The 22,916-nt window shown below is 39.5% G+C and overlaps 1 protein-coding gene across 13 annotated transcripts in view; it reads right to left on the bottom strand.

The window, feature by feature from the left end:
* PLEKHA6 (pleckstrin homology domain containing A6) overlaps positions 1 to 22,916 on the bottom strand; it is a 190,421-nt gene that overhangs the window by 125,147 nt on the left and 42,358 nt on the right. For 3 of the 13 annotated variants that reach the window (XM_087720018.1, XM_087720010.1, XM_087720009.1), the window contains exon 1: positions 6,341 to 6,794. The exons of 1 other annotated variant lie outside the window; for it this stretch is intronic. The gene's annotated coding sequence lies outside the window, so the exon portion shown is untranslated. Of the gene's footprint in view, positions 1 to 6,340; positions 6,796 to 22,916 lie in introns of those variants that run through there. 9 more of the 13 variants (XM_087720012.1, XM_014076259.2, XM_087720016.1 and 6 more) reach the window with 7 other exon arrangements.

The following is a 22,916-nucleotide window of genomic DNA, read 5'->3' on the forward strand; positions in this document are numbered from 1 at the left end:
ACGAAGGGGAGGTTGGAAACTGGACGGTAGTTACTTAAGATGGCTGGATCCAAAGACGGCTTCTTCAGGAGGGGTCTCACCACCACCGCCTTTAAAAGGGGTGGGAAGGATCCCTCCCGAAGAGAGGCGGTAACTATCGTCTGGATCCAGCCACGTGTTACCTCCTTGCTGTTCGTGACCAGCCAGGAGGGGCACAGGTCCAGTACACAAGTGGAAGCACTCACCGCTCCCGTGGCCTTGTCCACTTCCTCAGGCGTGACAAGTTGAAAATTAATCCATAAATTCCGCTCAAGATCCTCCCTGGTACCTCAGCTGGCTCTGAGCAATTGGAGTCCAGGTCTGTCCGAATCCGAGGGACTTTATCCACTAGAAACTGAACAAACTCCTCAGCTCTACCTTGTAAAGGGCCACCCGCATCCCTCCCTTTCAAGAGGGAGCGGGTTATTCTAAACAAGGCGGCTGGGCGCGATTCAGCGGACGCAATCAGAGCGGCAAAATGTGCACTTTTTGACACCCGTATTGCCACGAGATAGGCTCTGATATAGGCTCTCATCAGTGCTTGGTCTGACTCAGACTTACTGGCCCTCCAGCGGTGCTCTAGGCATCTCTTTTGGCGTTTCATCTCCTGGAGTTCCTCAGTAAACCAAGGAGCTCTCCTGGATCTGCTTCCTCGGAGAGGTCGTAAAGGCGCAATCCGGTTTAGAGCCTCTGCCGCCGCTGAATTCCAAGCAGCAAGCAAGGTCTCCACCGGACTGTGGACGAGAGTATCAGGTATAACACTAAGCGCCGTCTGAAAACCTGAAGGGTCCATTAGGCGCCTGGGGTGGAACCACCTAATCGGTTCCTCCTCCCTACAGTGGGGGATTGGCCTCCGAAAGTCAAGCCTCAGTAGGAAGTGGTCCGACCATGACAGGGGCAAGATCTCAGTACCCCTCAAACCAAGATCACAACTCCATTGCTCTGAGAGGAATACAAGGTCAAGCATGTGACCCGCTGAGTGAGTCGGGCCCCGAATTACTTGGGTCAAGTCCATGGCTGTCATGGAAGCCATGAACTCCTGCGCTCCATCAGAGTACCCGCCTGGGGAACTCAACTGCCAGCTCAGCTACTGACCCGAGGAGCAAGGGGAGGGCTATTGTAACGCTGTTGGGAGGTAGGTATGTTAACAAGAAGCCCACTTGACCCCCAAGGTCCAACTTCACCAATAAGGACTCACACCCGACAAGCTCCGGAGCAGGGATCCTACGAGGAACTAGGGTAAATTGGGTAAAAGTCATGGGCATCTTTCTTCTAGTGAATGCCAGCAACTTAGTCTAAGTAATAAAATATAAAAAACTAGATTATTGTAATAAATGACTTCTACTGACGACTGCCACTATGATCAAAGTTGCAAATTACAAATAACCTTAAAGGATTAGTCAGATGCTACAGAACAAGTGTATCACATCCGGCCACAAATCTACTCTCAGTCAATAAAAAAAAGTTTAGAGAGGTGCCAAGCCCTACAGTTTATATTATAGGCACGCCCTACAAAAATGCAATTTTTGAAGCCAGTATTGTAGAAGTTGTTTTTAGCTACTAGGATTTTGATACTTTTTAATGGCAAACTGATGATTCAATCAGGACAGGCAAGCAGTGAAGCATTAACAGGTTCTGTTGAAATACTTTTATTCTTCAATATTCAATGAATGTAAAAGTAAGGCACTGCTGGAGCCTAATGAAGCTTACAAAATCAGTAATCATATCAGAGAAAAAAACATTTTCCAGAAAGGAAATTAGATGTAATTGCAAGCTCAATTAAAGCAAAGGAAGTGATTGCAATTGAACCAGACTTATTTAAAATAAGACGAGAGGGATTGCTTGGCTTGGATAAATTAATGTCAATCAAAGTCCTATAGAAGAGACACAGCTTTTCAGTTTTTCAAATGCCAAGGTATCTGGTGATTCTATGTTTTTTTTAAAAAAAATAGTTGTTTTGAAAAAAGAATAGGTACATGTTGATTTGTGAGATAACATCTATTTTCCACTTAATTTCTTAGTGTTCTGGACAGATAAGAACCTAAAAAAGGAAAATGCATGCCAAAACTTCCAATCCTGGAAGACTATATTTATCGGTTGTTGAGGAACTAAGAGTTATTCAGTTTTCTTTTACACAATTAATAAAGTTTTAGCTTTTATTTAGAATGGGAAAAGAGGAGTATTCCTGGAGTGTTGACATACTTATAAAAAGCAGTCTGGAAACCTTAGCTGCAAAGACATAGCTTATTTCATGTAAGTTTACTTCTAAACTTAAAATAGCAATAGGAAAATAATCCCCAAGGAAGTATCATCAACAAAGAACATGCTTTTATGACATTTTCATTTTTTTCATTATTCCATTGCTCTCTCATCAATAGATTGGAAAAAAAATACAACTTAGTTTACTTGAAGTATTAAGCCCACAGAATCAGGAGTACATTCTGGTGTAAAGGTAGTTTAGTCTCACTGCAGCTGCATCTTTAAGAGGCTCTCAGTAACTGTCAATTCACATAGCATTCTCCTTATAAAGTAATTCTGCATTAGTATGAGAACAACAAATGCAATGAGGTATGATTAAATGGCATGGAAAGGTATGATATGGTTATAATGACAAAGCATGTACCATTTCTCAGGATCATTTTTATCTTTGGACTAGTTCAAATGTTTGAAGAAAAGTCAAAAGATTGTCCAATGCTGTGGGATCTTGCATTGGATTGTCTTCAATGTATTATCCATCAGAGGCTTTAAGATATTTTTCTCATGGATCAAAATTGCTGTCTTTATAGATAACCGGTCTTCTTATTAAAATGCATTCCAAATTATATTTACATAAATTGGATACTTCACATAAAACTGAACCCCTTGCCACCTCTATTGAGGAACTGTGATTAAAATATGTACATCAATTTATACAAAATTTTATAGAAATTTCTGATCAGATTTGGCATGCACATATTCAACCATTTTATGCCAACTGAAACTTGAGAGAGCGAACTTGTACTGAATTTAAGTATGAAAATCAAAGATGCAACCATTCTTATGCAAAGTTTTCTGAACTTTGAAGTAGATCTGATTGTGAATCAGTGATATCTGAAATACTGTCTTAAATATAACACATGGCCACATTCAGGGACTAAATATGATTATCTGAAAATCAACACTACTCGTCATAGAACATACAGCAACAAGCTGATTAGATTGTATAAATCTTCCACATTAATACTTTCTAAGTGACAACGTTTGAAGACTTTCCTTATATAAAAATAATTCATTATAATAGAATTTTAGAATTTGTGTAGAATTGTAGAAAAATAAGGTACATACATTTTTTGAAATATTGAAGGGCTAGCTCTTTCCGGTTATTCTACTTAAGGTTTTTTCCCCTTATAAACAGGTGATAGGAACAGGTACAAAGTGATCCCTGTTTTTACAGTTTGTTAGATTGCATCTATTGTGTTTCCCCAAAATATAAACTACCACAAGGGCAGGAGAGCCCTCACTCTCAGAGAATGAAAACCTGAAACTGGATCACTAATTATAACATTTATTTTTAATGGATGCACATATCACCAATTGAATTGCAAGCATTGTAAGACACAGAGAATTTGAAGACGACCACAGAGAATCAAATCAATTTTGGAAGGCATCACCCACAGAATCTATCCATCTTTATATTTTATGTATTAGGTTTATTCTCCATCTTTCTTTAGATCATATGTAATACATCACCTTCAATTTTACACCCCCCCCAAAAAAATAAAACTATGAAGTACTGAACTCATGTGCTTCACTGAGCCATGTTTTATTTAAGTCCGCTGATTACTAGCCCAATATGCTAAACTATAAACTGCAGTTTACAAGCCACAATGTCTGGGTTTGCACAATTCACCAAGTCAAAAGCAAACAAACCACATTTGGCCTAGAATGATGCAATAATCCAATTAAATTCCATAGCTGAATCCCAGTTTGGATTCAACACCACTGCTGACCATATATAGAATTAGTATTTTTTAATGTAATAAGCAACCATAATAGATAACCAAGTGATTAAATAGGAGAACCTCAAGGATACCATAAAAATGAACCATTTTCACTAAACTTTGGTCTGGTGATGTATTATCAAATAAGGCAATCATTAATTTTTTCCCCTAAAGGTGACAAACAGTATATTTAGATTAAAATGTAAATTTGTATATCTACATGACTACAATATATGACCATAAAACAGATTGTCTCCCAAAGACCAAACTTTACCTATAGGACATAGCAACAAGCTTTGAGACCTATTTCCTGATCAGCATGGCACTATTGCAAGTAGACTCTGGTATTCTATCAAGTTCTACATGCTGATAATATGGATACATTGGGGGAGAGGGGGGAGGGAAGAAGAGAGACAGAGGGATGGAGAGGGATATATATATATATATAGGGAGGGAGGGAGAGGGAGAGTGGGAGAGGGAGAGGGAGGGAGAGGGAGGGAGAGTGAGAGAGATCGTGCCAGTAGCAGTCTGACATTTAAGTTCTGGAGTGGCTTCATTCTCCCCCCCCAAAAAAGTTCCTTCCAAAATTCATTCTGATTCTCTCTAGCCAGTGATTAAGAATTTGTATCCCACACCTCAAAATGCCATGCAGCTTCCATCACCTCAGATTTGGAGTTGATTGAAATTAAAATTCTCTAACTTCCTGAGGTGGCGCAGAGGTGGCGCAGTGGTTAAATGTAGCACTGCAGGCTACTTCAGCTGACTGCAGTTCTGCAGTTCGGCTGTTCAAATCTCACCGGCTCAGGGTTGACTCAGCCTTCCATCCTTCCAAGGTGGGTAAAATGAGGACCCGGATTGTTGTTGGGGGCAATATGCTGACTCTGTAAATCGCTTAGAGAGGGCTGAAAGCCCTATGAAGCAGTATATAAGTCTAACTGCTATTGCTATTGCTATTCCTGAGGGCAGCAGGGCCATTAGACAAATGCATACATAACTAGTAGCTCTCAGCAACTGTTCAAAATTACAATGGCACTGAACAAGAAGAACTTACAACATTATCATAATCACATGATTACAATATCCAATATTCCTTGTTGTCTTCCCACAAGCAAAGTCAGTGGGGAAACCAGCAGGAAGTTGAAAGTTGCTTCAGTTTTCCCTGTGTTTTTGCCCACCTGCATTCCCGTGCCTGTGGTGTTCTGCCCACATCAATGCCTTCCTGTGCATAGGAGCACAGTTTACAGAATCCCTCTAGCCTCCTACAACACTTGCGTATCTGCCTCAACTTTGGAGAACCTGTCTGCAGCACCTCTGGCACTCATGCACCTGCCTGCATTCTGCCTGCCTTCAATATCCCTTTCCCCGATGCCTGCAGCTCTCACTGATGCCCATCACTGTTGGGCTGCTTGCTTGGAACTCCCGTCTCTTCTCATTTAAAGACTCACATGGTCCTGGGGATATGACAGGACTGCTAGGATTGCTATTGCTAAGTGATCACATGACATTGCACTACATAGCCAAGTTGCTTGACAACAGAAATTCTGGTCCCAATTGCTGTTGTAACCTGAGGACCACCTGTAATCAATAGCACATACATTCCTTTAAAATAACCTCATTTTATGCTTTCTTGCTTTCTCTTTCTTCCTTCCTTCCTTCCTTCCTTCCTTCCTTCCTTCCTTCCTTCCTTTCTTTCTTTCTTTCTTTCTTTCTGATGTCTGATGTTTTAGCTCTATCATGGACACTCCCTCTCAAACTAAGGGTTGCATAGGGATTGTCTACACCTACACAGAGCAACATACACATTTCATGTTACTGTACAAGCAATGCATAGAATCAGTTCCAGGTGTTGAAAAACCATGAGGTATAATCTTATAATTTGCACCAAACTGACATTTATATTATTCAAGGCACATAGTATTTATACCATGAGTAAAACAGAATTGTAGCTTTGAAATCAGATACTAACTTCTAACTTAAGCATAAATTCCATTTTGGAACAATATTATCTCTAGATAACATTGAAAATTCTAGACGAAATGGGTGCACTTGTGTGTGTGTGTATTAAGATTCAAGTCTCAGCACATGCATCATAAATTTAACACATCTGTAATTTAATTTCTCATAATCTTACACAAAAATATTTGGAGTCGTCTTCCTCCATTCTTATGCTCTTCACAACTTGTAGACTTTATATCAACCTGGATAAGTCTGTTTTAAATATTAATTGGAAGCACACTAAAACTTCCAGTCCTGTATCTCAATCCAGAGAAATGATTATCACAATGTTTGTAAAGCTAGAAAGCAGGTTAGCATAAGTACTCAACTGGAAGATCTAGTTTTACCTTCAAGTAAAGTGAGCAGCATCCCTCCGTAGTTTGGGTACAAGATCTTGTGTTGTCGTTGTTAAATCCCTGTTATCACGACTGACGCGACTCAAAGGTGGAGACTGGAAAAAGACAGTTGGGAACTTTCACCGAAGAACTTAAAAGAAAGAAGGAAGAGGGAAAGAGAAAAAGAAGCTGTAACAGCTCCTTTCTTCACCCTAGCAGATCCGTCAGCAAAGAGGCAGAGGAATATCCAAAGGCTGGAAGGAACTGGCAGGGTGATAAGCTAGATCTGAAATCTGAAACTGCAGGTTGGGTCAGTTATATATAAATACATACACACCCATTTACTCGCCTCTCTCTCACCACCCCTCCGTGTTTCCTTAGTATTATAATAGGAGGCAGCCCTCTAGCTGTGCTACTGCAAACTAAGAATGCTTCATAATATTCACAAAGAGTAAATAGTTAGCTCCGTCAAATACAAACCTGGAATTTTATCTGATTAATAGAAACCATATGATGAAAGCTTATTGAATGCTCAGGCAAAGGACAGAAATCTAATATTAAACAATACATTTTACCATCTTTGAAGAATTTCAGAATATGTCAGACTGTTATTCTAGAGAATGTATAAACAAGATGCATTAGAGGAAGCACAAAGAAGATTTTCATTCACCATTTTTTTTCATTCACCAATTGATTGAGGAGGTGGGGAACAAGCAAGTGAGAGATATCTCATGATTTAAGCTTTTTAACACATTTTTAATTTTAAGTTTTTAGCATGAGTAAGTTTTTTTGTAATTTCAAAAACAGTTGTCAACTTTGAGGATATGCAAAATACCCCCTATCTAATTCAGTGATATACTTTAAAAACTGTGCATGATTTTGTTTTAAGGAAAAGGTTGATTGTGTTGTGGCTGCACATGCCTTGTAAGAAATAAGCCCCATTGTTCACTGTATTTTTCAGCTGTGCGTAGAGGATTGTAGCTTTATTGTGCAACTCTTTTCATGATAATAATATCTGAAGCAAGTCTTATTGTATTTAATAAGCCTCACTCCCAAATAAGTGCTGCAGCTGTAATTACATATTTGATAAACAGTAATTGGATTACTTTACCATGAGCTTAAACAATCAACAGTGTCAGACAGATGCCTTTTTACACAACTAATAACATGCAATAGGATGATTAATAGGTTTGTTCTACTGGATTGTCTTAACAGCAGCACCCAAGGAAGTCCATCATCCTATTTGTAACAAACTGTAAGGTGGAAGTGTGGGAAGGAAGTATTGTGGAAGACTTTGAACGTAACCTTCCACATTTCATCCATCCAAACCCTATCACATTCTCTTTTCTGACCCTTCCCATCAGGTGGACCCAGATATATGGGGAGGAGGATTCAAGAACCCCTCTGTGTTTGCCAGCCTCAGAGAGGGAAATCTGATGCATGGGGGTTTTTTTCTTTTTTTTTTTTTTTATTACATAAACCACACATACACACAATAATAAAATAAAAAAACACACACAGAGACAAAAAAAAACCATCATCACATACAGCATGTCGTTTGGTTACAGGTGTTTTAACATTTATCATTCTTATACATTTATTATTTCATTTAATAGGTTATAATGTACTGTTTGGGTTGCTTTATTTACCATCCCTTCCTCCTATTGTAACACCACCTTATTTTCCCTTTCTTTTCTCCCTCCCTCCCTTCTCTACTTTCTTCCTTCCTCTTCTCCTTTCCCTTCCTTCTTCCTGTACCTTTCTCCTACTCCCGCTCTTCCTCTTCCCCTTTCTACCCTTTCTCCTCCTCCTTTCCATCCTCCTCTCCTTACCTCTTTCTTTTCACCCTCTCTCCCTTCTCTACTTTCTTCCTTCCTCCTCTCCTTCCCCTTCCTTCTTCCCTAACCTCTCCTTTGCCCCTGCTCTTCCTCTTTCCCTTCCTACCCTTTCTCCTTCCTTTTCTCTCCCTTCCATCCTCCTTTTCTTTCCCTTTCCCTTTCTCCCTCCCTCCCTTCTCTACTTTCCTCCTTCCTCCTCACCTTCCCCTTCCTTCTTCCCATACCTTTCTCCTACTCCTGCCTTCCTCTTCCCCTTTCTTCCCTCTTTCCTCCTCTTTCTCTCCTTTCCATCATCCTCTCCTTACCTCTTTCTTCTTTCCGCATGGTTTTTTTTTCTGTTCATGGATGTTATCCTAGGACAGTGATGGCGAATCTTTTTGGCACTGAGTGCCCAAACCAGAACATGTGTGCATGTACATGCATGAGTGCACGCTGGAGCACCAGAAGCCCAAAGACCAGTTGGCCAGTGCGGGCATGCCTGGTTTTTTGTTTTGTTTTGTTTTGTTGTTGGTTTTTTTGCTGTTTTTGGCCATTTTCAGGCTGTTTTCTGGCCATTTGGGGGGGGGGGCATTTTTAGGCCATTTTCCAGCGCTCTAGCACCCGCGAAGACCAGCTGGCCAGTGTGCATGTGCACACTGGAAACCAGACAATCTGCTGGCAATGGCACGAGTGCCCACAGAGAGGGCTCTGCATGCCACCTCTAGCACGCATGCCAGAGGTTCACCATCACGGCCCTATGACAACTGAATTCCTTCCTTAATTATTAAGAAAATAGCATGAACTAAATTGAGTGAGTCAAGGCTGCATATTCTCCCCTTATTTATTCAGCTTGTATGTTGAACATATATTAAGAGAAGCTAGCTTGAAAGATGAGCATAGATTTAAAACTGGAGGAAGAAATATTAATAGCCCGAGCTATGCTGATGACAAAAGGGATGCAAAGGGATCTGTAAGCTGTGGTAAGAAAAGTCAAAGAGCACCTTGAAACAGTGGAACTAAAATTAAATGTAAAGAAGACCATTCTAATGACAACAACCAAACAATCAGCTTTAAAATTGACAATGAGGATATTGAAGTGGCTGATAAGTTCTGCCTTTTAGGATGAACCATTAATTGTAGAGGAACAAGCAGTCAAGAAACATACCACAGACAAGCACTTGGTAGAACAGCCATGAAGGCCTTATAAAGGATATTTAGATACCACATGGGTGTATACCTACAAAGATCAGAATAGTCCAAGCAATGATATTCCCTCTGACACTTTGGACTATGAAGAGGCAGCCTAGGAAGAGGATGGACTAACTTACAATGGTGATGAGTACACAATTGGGAGACCTGAAAGACCAGGTTAGGGAGAGAACATCATGGAGAAAATGTATCTATGTGGCTGCTAAGAGTTGACATTAATTTGATGCCATATAATTAATGTACTAAATTAAACCAAAATATATTGTTACTCAAGCAGCCCTGATTTCATGTCTTTGTGGAGGATATAACTGCCTGAGATCCACAGAAAGGAATTGGATGGCACTAATGTCTTTTTGTCACGAATATTCTATTAATATCTATTAATCCCAAAATTTCTGCAGAAGGATCTAACATAATTTTTAAAGAAAAAGATGTTTGCAACATGATGTCCTAAATGCAGGCAGTCTTCAACATAAGGCCATAATTGGGGCTGGAATTTATTTTGCAAGTTATAGTTCTAAATAAAGTTGGATCCAATTTTATGACAATTTTTACAGAAGTTGTTAAGGACATTGTACAGTCATCAAGTGAATCATGAGGTCATTAAGTGAATCCATCATCTCCAATGGGTGGGTTTTTTTGTCAGATAGTGGCAAAAATGGTCATAAATTGTATCACGTGATTGCAGGATGCTGCAACTGCTCATAAATGCTCCCCAGTTGCCAAGCACCTGAACTGTGATCACGTGTGAATGTAGGAAGGATGCAATGGCCCTAACTAGATATATTGAAACATTTTTTCCAAGGACACTATAACTTTGAACTATTGTTAAACCAATGGTCGTAAACTGAGGACTATGGTAACATACATCTGCATGATTAAGATGCAATCCACATATGATATAAACACACCATTTAGTATATTGGTGTCATCATTATCATCATCATCTAAACCAGTGATGGCAAACCTTTTAGAGACCAAGTGCCCAAACTGCGGGTGCGCATGCCCAAACTGAAACGTGTATGAGTGTGCACGCAAATGCATGCATGTGTGGACATGCACATATGCAGACATGTGCGAACATGTGCATTTGTGGACATGCACGCATGCACAGCAGAGACCCAAAGATCAGCTAGCTGGCGGGAGGCAGGGCATCTCAACACTGGCAGCATGGCAAGAGGTAAGATCTTTTTATTTCATTGTTTGCAGGGAAACAGAAGCTCACGAAAGAAAAGCCATAGAGAGCTGCACTAGGGCGATGGCACACTTGCCAGCAGAGAGGGCTCTGCATGCCACCTATAGTACATGTGCCATAGGTTTGCTATCATGGATCTAAACCTTTCTGATTTCTGGAAACAGTAAGTTCCTGATATATCATACCAGCAAGAAGATTCTGCATAGGGAGTGATAGACACCAATTTGCCAGACTTTCCATCTAACTGAAAGTCAAAAAAACAAAAACAAAAGATGTCTGGTAGCACCTTTTTAAATAATACATTTTACTAAAAGGCATAAGACTCATCTGATGATATCAGGTTTGGCTCACAAAAGCTTATGCCTTTTAACAAAATGTGTTAGATGGAAAAGGTGCTTATTGAACTCTTCCTCCTATTCAACTAACACCTCTCTCCACCTACAATATCTCACTGAGCTAATCAAAGAAAAGCTTTTTTTTAAATTCAAGCTAGTGGTAGTGAAGGGTCTAACCTCTGGCAGCACAGAGCAATTCTGAATTAACAGATTAATATTAACAGATTAACAGAGTTGGAAGGGACCTTGCAGGTCATCTAGTCCAACCCCCTGCCCAAGCAGGAGACCTTACATCTGTGATTCCATATTCCTGTTCCCAGAATGCTGCATTGGTAAAAATGTACTCTGCTGTTCCTATTACATCCACTTCATATTATGTCTACCAGCAACAGCAAATCTGGAGGCTTTATTTCGACAGAGAATGAGGTAGCTGGATGGATTCACTGAAGCAGTAGGCCTGAGCGTAAATGGACTCCAGAGGATGGTAGAGAACAGGAAGGCCTGGAGGAACATTGTCCATGGGGTCACAATGGGTCGGAAACGACTTCGCAACTAACAACAACAAATAAAGATCTTCATATCCAGTTTTGAGAATGTTTATCCTAGCTACGAATCATTTATGCCAATCCAAATATGCAATATTTCACCACTGGGTATTGGAAGAAAGTATATTACCTAGAAAGAGCAATAATAGTCAAATCTATATGAAATTTTGAACAGTTTCCTCTGACATGCTTGCATCCTCTGTGCTGATTGCACTGTGTGGGCCAGGCCTTTACACTTGTTTCTCTTGGGACCTAGGAGAAAATCCTATGCAAACATAAACTTGGCGGTGAGTCATCAGAAACAGTGCAATTCACAATAGCAAGTTCTTTATACATGTAGAAATACATCTCTTTTCCTATATATATATTCAATGTAATGCTATAGCCCAAGTTTCTGCATTGGCATTTTGGGTGCCAAGATTACAGCAGAGAGACTAACTACTAAGTGGATAGGAACTGGGACAAGTAACAGAAGCTTACCCAGTTGCATGGCGCTTAGGTCTCGAAGCTGGACTGTCAGCTTTCCAGCTGACAAACTTAGCATCTTTAACTGCTGAGGCATCATGCCCCCCCGCCACATTAATCACAAATATGCAATTCTATTTGTGTTTTAAGTCTAAATGAGGATTTATTCAAATAATCATCCTAGTTGATCAGAATCTGAATCGAGTCTTCTTATCTCAGCTTTCCTAGTTATTACCAATACAGAAGTGTTACAATATATTACCTCTCCCTGTTTTTGTCTTCTACTTTTGTTCAATCCTGCCCAGTTCTTGGAAACTGTGTGAACAAGTCCCTGTTGATGTTGTTGTTTTTAGTAAGGTTTTTCAGAAGTGGTTTGCCATTGTCTCCTTCCTAGGGCTGAGGGAAGGTGACTGGCCCAAGGTCACCCAGCTAACTTTGTGCCAAAGGCAGGACAAGAACTCACAGTTTCGGGTTTTTAAGTTGATGCCTTAGCAACTGCATCAAACTGGCTCTTGACTGTATATTCTTTCTCCCTATTCTGTCATTGCAAATCAAAAATCATCCACGCTACACACAGCATGTGAAACAAAGCGTAGCTGCCCCTGTTGTTCTGGATAGATGTTTACAAGCTATTCAGATTGAGAAAGCCTGGTACCATTTGAAATAGGTCTGGTTTTCAGAGAACATATTGCTAAAATTATTTTGACATTTATTTTCAGCCAAACAGCAAACTTGTTTCCTCCATGGGTCTAAAGTCACCGAAACAATCCAACTATTGTAAAAGGCCAATTAATTCATCTGAAAACTTTTTGGAAGTGTTCTTGCTGCAGGCTGCAAGTCTTCCATGGTGAAATGGAAATTAAAGTAGCTAACCTGGGAAGAAATCTCCAGAGTTTAATTTTATGGAGTAAAAATCTTGATACATTTTCTGTTAGAAGCAGTGGGGCATTTTTTAAAAATAAGAAGCCATTTGATTCAGAGCCAAAGGCATTCAAAGCTTTTGTTAGCTATGTAGAAAATCTAGCAGATATAGGTTGTTTTAAGTTCTAGCATACTTTGCTAAATTACTGTTTTAATCATTACTTGAACAAACTGCAATGGCTAACGAACTACAGTAAAGTTTATCACAAGGCAATAACCTGACAAAATCTAAACTTGTTATAGTTTTAAAATTTTTGATAGAAGAGATATTTGTAGCTCAGAATTGGGATCCATGGTGCTATCTGAGATTGGTTGGTTTTTTTTTCCAGATGTCTCATTACCAAACAAGGTAACATCAGTGCTAGAAGGGAGGGAAGTTTACTCCATTTTATACAGTACATTAATGGCTTCAGTGCTGATGGGAGTAGTCTTGGTGGTTCCTTGATTGGGCTGTTGCTTAGTATTAGCTTGTTTGTCTAAATTGGCAGGTCTTTGACTAGTATATTATTTGCTTCATGATTGTTGGTCTAGTGTTAATCTTGGTGTTAATCTCTGCTCATCTGGGTGTTGATTTCTAATGAGGTGGTGTTTTGGCATTTTTGTTTTCTTTTTGGCCTTTTGATTGTCTCTTTTGAATGGTATTCATCAAGTCTTCTGATTGCTAATTGGTATTCATGAAAAACACCTTAATTTCATGAACAGACTTAATGGTAGTTTCAACTGGGAAACTGTAAGTATCCTAGGCCAAACCAAGTCCAAAAATCCTAGAGAATTCCTGGAAGCCTGGCACCCTGACAAATCAACCTTCAATTGGCATATAAAGATAAACAAGAATGAAGTTAACCCCAATGTATTTGTAGTAAACACCCCTTGTACCCGCTTTTAAACTCAGTGCTGGCTAAACTACAAAGTCCATATGCTAACCCTGTCACAAATCAATTAAGCCTACAATTTAAACCCAATGCATGGGTATTTGAAGTATCATCCTAAGGAAATTGAGAAAAAATCTATGGAATTTGAGGAGAATTAATTCCTAACAACCTGATTACATTCCTAGGCCTACTTTATATGACACTAAAACCAAAGCATTTTTGATTTAGTGTGAAGTACTAGCTAGCTCTGTAATCACGCTAGACTGACACTGGGGTCATGGATCATGTTATTCCATAATGTGATCTGAGGGTTAGTGAGCTCTATGAACCAGCCACTGTTGTCTACTGATTGAGCCATTGTTAAAGAAATTATCCCACATTGCAATACATGCAACACAGTTTGGAATTTACAATCAAATCAAAATGAGAGCAGTGGGATTAAATTAATGTTTTCACATCATGAGGCCAGGACTATAAATTACTGGCTCCCTGAAGAATTTCTGCCATCTTACACTGAATTTGTTACCTTACTGTAATAATTGCAGCATGATCACCACACCTGTTGGGCCACTGTTGACAGAATGAGATTAGATCTGGGTTAAATATACAAAAATATTTCCAGATTGGAATGTGGACTCAGGAGGCGGCCAAGGACACCTCCAACATTTCCTCCTGCCAGTTTTAGGAGGATTCTCTCTTACTTCCTCTAAGAGAAAAATGCTTCGGCTAACCCTTTGTGGGGTTTCCACAAAGAAGAGGGAGTCAAACTATTCTCCAAGGCACCTGAGCGTAGAACAAGAAGCAATGGGTGGAAACTAATCAAGGAGAGAAGCAACTTAGAACTGAGGAGAAATTTCCTGACAGTTAGAACAATTAATCAGTGGAACAGCTTGCCTCCAGCAGTTGTGAATGCCCCAACACTGCAAGTCTTTAAGATGTTGGATAGCCATTTGTCTGAAATGGTATAGGGTTTCCTGCCTAGGCAGGGGGTTGGACTCGAAGACCTCCAAGGTCCCTTCCAACTCTGCTATTGTATTGTATTGTAATTCCCTCTTTCGTCTCATCTTTAAACAAAACACTCCCAATTGAGGGGAAGACTTGATATTTTATACAGTACAGAGTTTGGCTCAACCTCCCAAGCATTTGGCATGGTACAAAAGCTAAACACATTTGGCAGAATCTTTCCTTTTTGTTTGTTTTTAATGTGTAGCTTATCTACTCCCCAAATCTGGAATAACAACCTGCAATGTAGACAAAGCTAATGTCAGGTTTCAAAGGTCTGAGAACAGATACAAACAATACTGCCAAGCAACAAATTGAGTTGGCACCACAGTTGCTTGTAGAGTCCATTTTATATTTGTTTAAAATAGGCAAGGCAATATGAGTGGACTACTCATGGCAATATAGGAACTACATTCAGGCAGGTCACACGTGTGGTCTACTCTTAAAGAGTACATGGCCATTGCTTCCTTACAGATATATGTGAATGTACAAAATGCAAAAAGTAGCAACGTCATTCCAAGCAATCTGCCCCATATTAACTCTCACTATTTGCTTTTTGCTTATTTTGAGATTTGAATACCTATATTCCTTTTTGAACTGGTTACAAAAGATTTATAAGAGCCTTTGCTTTGCTATTTTGACACCCAGAAAGAAGGGTGATGAATCTTAGAATCCCAGATGAAAGAAGAAGGTAATTATTAAATTGCTTTTCTGTAGGCAAGTAAAGTGCTTTATTGCATATCTTGTCTGTGAAACAGGTTATTATAATAATCATTTTCACGTAGAGAAAAATGTGGTTCACATTAATTGGAAAATGTATTTAATTCTTCTTCAGAGGTGGAGGCCACCCCTGAATTGGAATGAAAAATAAATTGGCTGGCCCAACCAGCATGTTAGAATCAAGGATCCCTTCTGATGATTTGCATCCACAAAGTCTGCTACTTTATTATTACATCTACTGGTTTCGATCAGTCAAAAAACAACAAGAAATAAAACAGGTGTATTAAGTCAGGCACACACAAGGCTACTATATTGCTGCAGTATTATGAGAACACAGCTATTAATCAATTGTTAAATATTCATAGCCCACTTATTACCCTAAGGATGTCAAGATAAATGGCAGTTTATCAGGCACATAAAAAATACAAGAACAATCAAAGTACATCATAGCTTGAATGAATAAAATAAGTGATGATAGGGACACATTTTCATAAGCAATAATACATCACAGCTAGCCTGTGGCTGTTGAGATCCAAATGCTAAGCAAAAGGTCTGATTTTCATCAGATGTTGAAAAAGCAAAGCTCTGGGAAGAGGGATTTCAAAGTCAGGATGCCACAAGCATCCTGTGTAGAATGTATGATACCTCTCCCAGTTGCACTGCACTGAGATCCAACCAGTAGCATAGAAGCAGCTGATCCATTTATATGATCTCTTATGGGTACGCCAATCAGTCTTGCTATTCTGTACCAGCCGCATGAAATACATTGCAACAATCTCATGAACTGCTTCCATCTTATTGAGGCTTAACCTCTATTTATGGCTCTCTTCCAGTCCATTATCACAACTACACATCTGTTCAACATGTCACAGCTTAATGCCAGGGACAGGGACAGCAGCAAGTTTCATCTACATATTGGTAACCCAATCCCCTTTAAATAGCAATAGCAATAGCAGATTTTTATATACCGCTTCATAGGGCTTTCAGCCCTCTCTAAGCGGTTTACAGAGTCAGCATATTGCCCCCAACAACAATCCGGGTCCTCATTTTACCCACCTCGGAAGGATGGAAGGCTGAGTCAACCCTGAGCCGGTGAGATTTGAACCGCTGAACTGCTGATCTAGCAGTCAGCTGAAGTGGCCTGCAGTACTGCACTCTACCCACTGCGCCACCTCGGCTCTTTAAAACACAATCCGGTTCTGTATCCAGCAAATGATGGCTTTCTCAGTAAACCATAATTCAGTACAAAATGCAAAGCCAGCCACTCTTTTTTGTCCATAATGGATTTTCTGTGGCAGGAAAAAAAAACACAAGGGAAGAGGGGTACAAATGGAAGATATTTCATGTTGACTTGCCACCAACACACACACACACACACACACACACACACACACACACACACACAGAGGTAACTTGGTACTCAACTGTTTTGAAACTCATTGACTTACTAAATTATTCCTTATGGGAAAAGATCGTTTGGTACGCATTGTTTTTGATATTTATTGTGTCTCCTGGAACCTATTAACAATGAGTATCGAAGTACCACTCTGTGTGTGTGTGTTTGTGTTTGTGTGTGTGTGTGTGTGTTAGTGATAGGTTCCGGACCCTGCCGGAGCTGGTACACTGAACACGGAGCCGGGCATCACCACCCTATGACACCCAGCTGTTTGGCGGAGGTCACGCAGGCGCCAAATGCTATGCAATGGGCCAGTCACGTTATAAATGGCCATGGAACATGGCTGGGCGGGTGGGTCAAATGAGCCATCGTAACGGTACATGGCCGCTTCTCCTGGCTACTACCAATACGGCTGTACCGGGCCATACTACCTGGAACCCACCACTGGTATGTATATGTATACACATACTCTGTGTTAGGGATATGTAGCACTTCAGATAAGAAGACAAAATGATCCTCATCTTAGACATACTACACTTATTGGTGTCTTTTGGAAAAAAAGAGTTTCTGTTACTGGGTTTGCATGAGAGGTGCAGGATTCCAAGAAATACCCATTTGAGTTTAAGGAACTACAGACCAGATGTGCCAAGATGCTTCAGAGGAGGCACCCACACTCTGAGAGCACCTCCTTAGCCCAAATGGGCATCTTCCTGAGTCTGTGTGGTTACCATGCAAGCTGAAGGAAAGGTGCAGCTTCTTTCAGGAGATGATGTCAGGTGTGCCTTGCATTCCCACTCCAAAATATTTTTATCTTTTAATCTAAGCCCTAGATATCCCAGGTATAGCTGGATGGAGATGGGCCATTCCCAAGCTCACCCCTGTCTTAGTTTTTTACACATGTGTTATCTATTATTTATTTGATTCATGTGCTATCTTTTCTCCAGGGGCTCATAATGGCATACAAAGCAGTCCCTCCTGATTTTTCTTTATATAAATGATTATGTGAAAAATTGGAAATGTGAGATTGGCCTAAAGTCAGACAATGAGCTTCCATGGTTCAGAGTGGACTTGAACCTGAGTTACCAATCTTCCTCTAACATGTTAATCATTCTACTAGACTCTGATATTTAAGAAATCTTTTTTTACCCTTCCCTCCAACTCATGCTTTATCTCAGCAATGGTGTAATGATGCTCCAGTGATATGTTTTTCCCAAGAGATGTTTTGTGGGTCTCACACTGTTTATTTTTAGAAGCCCAGACTGCTCATCCGGGTCCAGATTGCCTTTAAGAAGACTCTCTCTCATTCATTCTCTCTCTCTACCTCATTCATTCTCTCTGTGTGCCTGTGTGTGAGGGGGGGAGGGAATTTAAATTGTGATTTTGGTATTTAGCCATCCACAAATCTATGAGGAGCAGCCATGAAAACTGAAATAATTTAAATAAATACTTTCATGTTTGTTTTTAAAATCTGTTTATTTATCTTTAAAATTACTGGTTTCCTGAAAATACGACCTACCCCAAAAGTAAGCCATAGCTTAATTTTTACACATGTGCCCAATATTAAGCCCTATCCCCCAAATTAAGCCCTAATTAAGACCCCACCCACCCCAGGGTGCAGACGGTGAGGTGAGGCACACAAGTAAAAATTAACCTGGGGTAGGGATGGGAGGGGTGAAGTTGTCCTACTTATCAGGCCTTGCACACCCCGACACCTGCCTCACTTTGCAGCCCCACATCTTCTGTGGCCGCTTGCTGTTGTTTGCGTGTGTCACCTCTGACCTCCATTTTGCCATCAGAGATCTTCCGGAAAGCCCTCTGCAACCAAGAAATGAGGTTTGAATTAATGAGTGTGTTGTCCCAAGCCTCCATTTCACTGTCAGAGCCTTCTGGAAAGCTAATCTTCAGCCAAGATTAACGAGGTCCAGATTGACGTGTGTGTTGCCCCCGGCCTCTGTTTTACCATCAGAGCCTTCTGGAAAGCCCTCTGCAGTCAATAACAGAGCTCTAGATCAATCGTGTGACTCGTGTGAATGGCAGCAAGTGGCCACAGAAGTGGGCTTGCAGTGGGCTCCTGATGGGTGGGGCTCTTGGTGCCACCCCCCCAAAAAGAAGGCCTAGTAATTTTTTCCAGGGATCAAAAGAAAATAAGACTGGGTCTTATTTTTGGAGAAACACAGGTACTTTGTTATAAACAAATCAGGGCTATGAAGGAAGTATAGAACGGAGGGAGGGAGGGAGGGAGGAAGAAATCTCTTGTTGCTGAAGAAAAATAGAATACAGCCATTTTATGTAACAAGTCATTTTCACAATGCATAAGTTATAACAGATTTAATTCTGGCTTGATAAATGCAAGCTTGGCTTATAAAAAATCAAAATAAAATTTCTCATTTTTTTCCTAATGTCTTTGCTGGAAGAGAAGAGCCTGAGGAACCCAATAACATATCCCTGACAAATAAACCATATTTTATTGTGGTGTTTAAACCCTACTAAAAACACCTCTATGTATTATTAGAGTACTATGTTAGCATGGTAATTTAAATATGCCAAATAAAATTGATTCATATTTGCTGTATAAAACATTGTTTTTCTCTGGAACAATATGTGATGTGAAAGCACAGGCTTGACAGCTATTTATTCTCAGCAGAAGGTGTAACTTCATTAAGACATTCTTAGAAAACAAATAAAACATATTGGCCTGAAAGTGAACTCAAGGCTGTCTGTCTCCACCAGCCTCTTGCAAACATGGCCAATATTTTAGCTGGAATGCCTAGACCTGCAGCTCTTATCTCTCAGCCAGAAACAATTTTAGCAAACTGTCTGCAAACCCTCAGCCAAGGTTACAGATCGGCATGCACGGTCTCACCTTCCTGACCTTTGATTTCAAATCTAAGAAAGAGATTGCTTCATTTATTTTAGTTCACATATGGAAGTGACTGTCTGAGAGAGAAGAATTTATTGGCCTGAAGAGCATTTGCCTGCAAATTCCTTCAGGAAAAACAGCTTCTGAACATGGCAAAATTCCCACCTTCAAACATCTCCTGCTAACCTTTGAATAGTTTAAAGCTGGCTCTTAGCACATACTGCATAGCTATAGCATAATGAGCTGGTAAAATATGTCAGTAAGGATAGCAATTTCTGTGAGGAAGAGGTAATTTCAACTGAACAGGTTTTCTCCTAACAGTCTGCTCGAGCTTTATTTTGCCTAAACATTTATCTGGAACAGAGCACATTCAATTTATAATCATTCATTGGTGCTCACGGTCTTCAGAAAATAGGATAACCACATAAATCCTGAGAGATTTTGCAGTATTTCAATTTACACACTACTTTTAAGCTCAAATTTTAATTTTTAAAAAGTGCTCTTCTGAATAATAACACATCTATACTCTGAATCTTCCACTGGAAACACATAGTCGGCCTGCTAAATAGGTATAATCAGCAAGTATGTGTTGAATGTTTCTATATCTATCCATTAATACACTGTGTGAATTGGTCCTGAGTTAGAGACATGAAATTTCACGATGACTCTCTCTTCTGAGAAGTTGAAGAAAGTTGCACATTTCCATTCCTGTGTATCTTCGTTGCATATTTTTATCACTACCACATTGTTTAATTCTACAGAGTTCGTAAAGGACAGGCCAATTTAGATTGATGAAAAGGTAGAATCTGTTCTATCTGAAATTCACTGACATGATTCAGCAAGAAAGGGGATCCTGAAGCTAGACAAGAATAGAACAAGAGTTGTGAGTGACTTCAAGTCAACCATCTTGACTCTGACAGAGTTCTTGCTGTTTCCTGCCCATATTCTCAGTCCCGTCTGCTCATGAGCTCTACACAATTCATTGTGCTCCCAGCCCAACCATTCCAAAGAAGAAAACACCAAAGTAAACAATTTGTCTCATAAAGAACTGGCAGAAGTTTCCCAGTGAACTCAAAATAAAGGGAAGATTGGGGAAATAAAGCTGAGGAGGATGAATGAGCTAGGTTGAAAAAGAAGCATGGCTTTGCCCATTGGTCAACTACAGTCTTTCCAACCTATTAAATGGAATTTAAATGGAACTTGCAATTCATTATTCTAACATATCTCAAGGATACCTAATTGGTAAAGGCTGATTTTACTGAAATAAATACAGTACTCATAAATGTGTTTACAAGACATTTGTGAAAATAAAATATTGGTATGGTCTCTTCTAAAACTCTAATCCTGGTCTAAGTGTATGCCAGACCTCTAACTTATATGTTCACTAAAATTACCCACTTGTTCCTGTTACAAGAATAGTTCTCGTTCAGTGGTGGGTTGCTACCAGCACTACTGCCGATTCCGTGTGCATGGTCATTTGCACCTAAAAAGGTCTGTGCATGTGCCCAATGTTAGAAAAGGGAAAAAAACAAACCCACCTCTGTTCTCGTTGCTAATGTACTGTGGTGTTGACATTCACCCCAAGAAAAATATTTTGATTGATAAACCTTTTTTATAATCTGAGACCAGCCTGTAATGATCAAAATGGACAGTTTCTGCAAGTTCAGCATGCAGAATTCCCAATCTGAACTGCCACTGCTGATCCATATTTCTGCTGGGCACCAGGAAGCTGGTCCATATTTCTGCTGGGCACCAAGACTAGAAACGTCTGAATTGGAAAGCTCCATACAATTTACATAAAACTTCTTGGGGGAATTAAAGGAAGAATGCCAATATGATTGACAATTAATGAGAAATCCTGACTTACGTGTTTTTAGGATATATTCCATATTGGAAATATTTCTAGAGATCCCTTAAGGTGAATGCTGTTGGAAAAATGAACAATAGTTTCAAAAGATTCAGGAAGTAATGGGTGTCACAGGTTCTTTTTTAAAACCATTAACCAAATAGACTCAGATACACGAGAGAGGCAAATGCATTGGATCCTGGACCAAGGGGTTTGATTATTTCTCCCTATAAGTAGAGAGACTTTTAATTTTGTAAAATGAAGGGATTTTCTTTTATAAATTGTGAGGTGTAATGCATAAAAATATGTTTGCAAGTGCTTCCTATTATCTATATACTGCACTGTATTTCTATTCTATTACTGCAGTTCTATACCCTTATACGACAATTACCTCTATAGTATATTTTATTATTACTTCTATACTATTGCTATCACTATTACAATTACCTCTATAGTACCTCTTCTATACTATATACTCCATACTATTGCAGAGCCTGTTCTGTCTTAGTCTTTCTGGGATTTCTTTCTCTTTCTTCTCTATTGTTGCTTTTTCATGACTAGTCAAATTAGATGACAGCAATTGTTGTGATGAATTCTCATTATTCTTTTGCTAGGAGGAAGAGGGGGAGGAGGAAGATGATGGTGGTGATGCTGAAGATGTTTCGCATCATTTTGAGGCTATATAATTATTAGCGCTAAACAGATGGAATTTTACCTGCAAATTTGACCTTCTTTCCTCCTGTTATCCTGGACTCATTATGTAGAGCAGGGTCAATTATAAACATTTAATTTCCCTTTATCTGATGTTCAACTTCCTTGCAGTCATTAACATTCCATAAACATAATTAACGGATACCTAGCAGAAGAAAAAGATACAGATCCATATTTTGCAATTATGTTTGCAGAGACTTTCTAATTTAGTGCAATTAATGCTCAATATTTAGTTGTTCTTTTTTATGCAAAAATGTTTTCATCTGAAAGGAGCAAAGCTGGTGTAACAATGTCATATTCCTACAGCATTCAGATGGCATCATGTCCATAGATGGCAAAAGAGTGCCATTAAGGGAAGAAATCCTGCCCTAGCAATTCTCCTTCATTTCTGAGCACATGCAATTATTTCTCGAGGACAGTATATTTATTTCACTATTAAAACATTTATCTGCTGATTCTCCAGACTAAAATCAAGTCTTTAAACGTTAATAAATACTTTTAAAATAATCAATAGCATTTGCATTAAAATGGATGGTAAAAAGAGAACATGAAATAAAATCTGTCTCTACCACTTAGCAGGGTTCTCATGTGTAAAAATATGACCTTCGGCAAATGACTTAACAGGAACAAGCAGCATTCAAATATTAGGAGAACACAAAAAGCAAAAAAAAAAAAAAAGGAAATAAATCATCTA

The sequence above is a fragment of the Thamnophis sirtalis genome, unplaced genomic scaffold, assembly GCF_051295495.1.
Source record: "Thamnophis sirtalis isolate CommonGarterSnake01/CBP01778 unplaced genomic scaffold, rThaSir2_p1.2 scaffold_7, whole genome shotgun sequence".
In the NCBI taxonomy this organism is placed as follows: Eukaryota; Metazoa; Chordata; class Lepidosauria; order Squamata; family Natricidae; genus Thamnophis; species Thamnophis sirtalis.